Source organism: Heliconius melpomene, chromosome 17 (assembly GCF_056956725.1).
Source record: "Heliconius melpomene rosina isolate 202511_hmr_F chromosome 17, ASM5695672v1, whole genome shotgun sequence".
Lineage (NCBI taxonomy): Eukaryota > Metazoa > Arthropoda > Insecta > Lepidoptera > Nymphalidae > Heliconius > Heliconius melpomene.
The window spans coordinates 5,361,583-5,366,338 of record NC_140405.1 but is presented as its reverse complement, the minus strand read 5'-3'; positions in this window follow the sequence as shown (position 1 = coordinate 5,366,338).

Here is a 4,756-nt window from a genome sequence, read left to right as displayed (position 1 = left end):
GCAATCGAAACAAAGTATAACCAAGAAAACTTTAAGTATCTTAAAAAACCATACTTTACAATATAATTAGTTAAACCTAACTCATAAGAAATATTGAATGTTCTGCTAAAACATATACAAAGATTAAATAACATATTTATCATATTAATTGGATTGTTATCTTATTAGACCAAAATCACGTAAATATATCTTTGACAACTAGCGCAGAAGAGAGAGGTACGACAACCACGCGAATGCTTGTTTACGTAAGCGTAATTACCAATTTATAGTGAATGACCCACAGTGCCCTTGATTCATAGTCAACCAATCGACTAAAACAAATTTCCATTAGTTAACTTTGAAAGTAACATAAAATGGAAAGTGCATTCTCTAGATTTCTAGATACTTTTGGATTTCTAAAACAATAATCGTTTAAAAGTTACATTTTTCATTGGTTATTTGAATTGTAATATATGGTCACACCTTTAATGACGATTACAATACTAGGTACCGTAGGCTGTCGACAGCCTTGACCTGTCGCGTGTTGCTATTTAAATGTCACAAGTCCTCTGCTAACTAAATACTTATTGAATTTTATATGTTATATTTTTTTCATTAAAAAGGTTTTATTATAAAAGAATATAGCTTCGTTTTAAGTGAGCTTTATTCGAATAGACAATTATTTTCTTGTTTTACGATTATTGACGGGGCTATCTATAAAATATGGAGTCTGCCATTTTGATATATCGGAAAAAATCAAGTAATTAAAATACTCGACATATTGGAATTAATACTTAAGGCAAATATTTTTTTTTTTCGTGTTTTATTACTAATTAAATATATTTAGATTTAATTTCCATAAGCCATTGATGCTGTAAAGTCAATTAACGACTGGCCTCAACTCCAAATGCAAGATTTATGGATGCAAGTAAAAGAGTTCTAAATTATTATATACGCTTTACATTCTGTTACCTAAATACAGTATTTACAGTTATGTCAATGTGTACCACACACGCTGTAAGAGTTAATGGAGGATAAGGGTGTAAATTGTTTTGACGTCATATTGATTACTATATATACACTATCTTGATATTACTTCGACGAGGATAAACATATATATATGTTACAGTTTTCCTTGTATTCTTTATAAAAATAAACATGAGTGTAGATTATGCTACATTATTAATATAAATATGTACAAATATAAATAAGAAGAAAGATATTAAATCAGACAACAGATAAAATACATAATATATTGATAGTTTCACGCAGAGTTAGTAGAGAGAAGAGAGTGCTAGAATGTGCAAATCAGTTTGATTCAGTGGCGGAATTTAACGCCGTGCTTATGCCGATGTATTGGTATATCGGATCTTAAGCATATATGATGGCATTACACATATTAAAGATTTAAGTATTATTTATAACAAAAAGCTTAAGTGGAAAAAGCTAAGAGCTTAGAAAATCAACTAAAAAACTACATACAAGAAAAACTAAAAAAGTACCTACAGTCCAACACAAAGCAAATTAGTATTAACAAGTGAATGTCCGATAAACAGCGTGAAATGTCGTCACAACACATGGTTGCGGGCCAACCTTCATTCCGTGGGGTGGCGCGGGACGTATTGCGTCAATCACTTAACTAGGGTGTCGGCAACTAGCCACATAAAACCTTACCTAGATCTTTATAAGAATTACAGTGTTAACAAACATTTACTACGTTTTTATTTAACTTTTACTTTGTAATAAACGAGACTGAGCACAAAAAACCAATAGTATCAGTAACTTGGTATACTGTAGCAGTAAGTACCTTTGAACCAAACACAAACGTGCGACTGTAAAAGCGACAGGTTGTGGGTTCGATCCGGCTTAAGGAAATTAAATATTTAATACCATCATGTCTTCGCTCTGGTAACAAGTTGAGTTCCATTAAAGACAATGCCTTCTGGGGAAAATGGGGAACGGAAGTGTCTTAATGGAAACCGAGTGTTTTTACATTAGGTTCCCAGGGTTCCACTGCCTATATACTATACAGCGTGATACTAGGTACTGTTGAATCCTATGAACCCTAAGCTTTTTAACTGAACCTGGATTAAAAAGTTATTGCATTGAATTTCATAAAAATAACGGCATTTTTGTATTTTATTAATTACGATTTGTTCTTTTTTTTTTCTTTGCCTATTCCACAATTTAATCATCCCGTCATAGATCGAACCCACGACCACCGCATTTCCACTTCACGGTTGCAACCTTATAAATATACATAATACAAAAGGTTATTGGAAAAAATGTCAAGTTTTCATACGTAAAGACTTGGACATGTCAACTCTGTTACAACTGGAAAAAACTAGAAAATAGAAATAAGATACGCGTCTATATCTATATTACAATTTTATTTGTACTGGTGTGTATATACTGACGTGGGAGTCTAATCAATCAATTTTCAAATCATCGAAAATATTTGACCGCGTCAGTTTTTCTTGGCTATTTTTCTTTTAATTTACGTCAGAAAGAAGGCTTTTACGAGAACACTTAATGAAAGCGAAATAAATAACAAAACAGGTGCTAGCAATTTTATATCTAACAATTTCGTAAGGTCAGAGGTTAAGTCTATTATATTTTTCTTTGATCCAATTTAGGTAACATCAATCTATTATTCATTGTTAGGCTAGTATCTAGTCTTATTATGCAAATATATAAATAATGTCAGAGAATAAAGCAAAGTAATCTATTTCTCATATCATGGAATTCCGATCAACTTGTCTACTGAACAGCAACTTTATATAAGGGTAAGATCGAGATTTTTAAGAAAGATTAAACGACCAGAAAAGGAAGTACCTACTATTAACAGATTATATGATATAGAAGTATATAGTGAAAATAAATAACTGTTTAAAATATATCGTTAAAGTGTAAGTAGGTCATATTCTTATGCAACCTATATAAAAAATTATTGCTAAGTTAAAATGTTTATATTAATACAATTTAAAATTTTCATATTTTTAAAGCTATTTAAATTCATATAAAAAATGTTAACATATCAAAATCCGCGTGTAACATGCAATATGTCCAAACGATCGAGTGAGTATGGAGTGAACTTTGGAGGCGTTAGTGGTGTAATGAAAATATTAAATATTTAATTGCCTCGAGTCGGAATCGAACCCACAATCTACTCGAGTTGCGATGAAATATGAAGACATTTGTTACAAGAAGGAAGATTAGCTATTATCCAAAATTTGGCCCAAAAAAACAATTTTGAGTAAGAAACGCATTTAAAGAAAATTTATTATTATCAATTGTGCAAGTACAATGTACGCTTTGATTAGTAAATATAAGGGTAATCTATATAATACATACAAATTTACTAGTAAAAAAAGTCCAGAGGTCAGCATTTATTACGGCAATACTCTGTAATTTCTTTAATGTTTGACGTCAGGCATAAATATGGTAATCTCATGTAATGATCGCAGCTCGTACCAGTCGCTACATTTGTTTATAAGTAATTAAATAAGGTTCTTCAGGCCATCTTGGCCAAGTTCAGAACTCACAAACGTGTTGCTGAAGGCTCGTTGGTTTGGGTTCGATTACCAATAGGGTAAATGTAATATTTAGTATTTACATATTCGTCGCTCTGGTAAAAAGACATAGCGCGGCGTTGTGTTCCGCCATTTACGAGGAAATATCGTGAAAATTCGGCTCAAAGTGCGGAACGGAGTCAAGTTTTAACATTAGATTCGCTCTGTTTACGCTCGCTACAGGCCCAGCTTGGGTAGGGTAACTGTACAAACATTATCATTATTATACATTCAATACCAAAATAATATGAGCAGATTATTTTAATTTTGTAAAACTATTTTTTTAACGTCTACCGCTTTATCTCAAAACTGATAGCTTAAAATTCAACAAAACAATTAAAATTTTAAAATTCGTTATCTATGATTTAAAAAGTTAGTGATACTAACATCCAACAGATAACAAATACAAATCCATTGTTGGAACTGTGACAGCATACATACTCTTAAATGTGAAGAGTAGAGCTTATTAAAAGTAAAACAGTTTCATTCCTTTATCGCAACTGATAGTCTCGTGACAATGCTCTCTGTGCGTGGGCGTGCACAATGTGGTTCACTGCCCACTTATCCAGTGCTCACGCTAAATTTCCGTTACGAACGAAACTTGCTACCATTTATCAAGCAAAACATCCGTCAGTCTCATTGTATGGAAATAAATTTTAATGATAAACATGTGCCCAGACCTATTTTATGAATTAATTTTTTCCATAAATATTTAGAAATAAATAACAGTAACTTCTAATCTCTTCTAATTAAATATAAAAACTAGTGGCCACCCGTAACTTAACATAACACCGAATATACACCCTAAAACGAGGCAACCTACCACCGGAATAGTACGGCCCATGTACGCGACTGGTTGTGGGTTCGATCTCTACGTGAGGAAATGAAACATTTAAATGTATATTTTTATTTATTCGCTTTGGTGTCACGAGTTTTGCATGAGGCAAGATCACTTCATTGAGTTCTGCCACCCAACGCGCAATGCCTCCAGAATTCAGCGGAAAATAGGGAACGGCGTGTCTTAACACTAGGTTCCCTCTGCTACCCTGCTGTGTGCCGGATTTAGCGTATAAGCTGGTTTCTATACATCTAATTAAAAAGTTTAAAGCTATATGAGCATTTAGTAAAAATAAAATTAATTTTAAAAAACCATGAAATTGTGTTGTTCATTTTAAGGAGCAATGAAAAGGAATAAAAGTACAGTG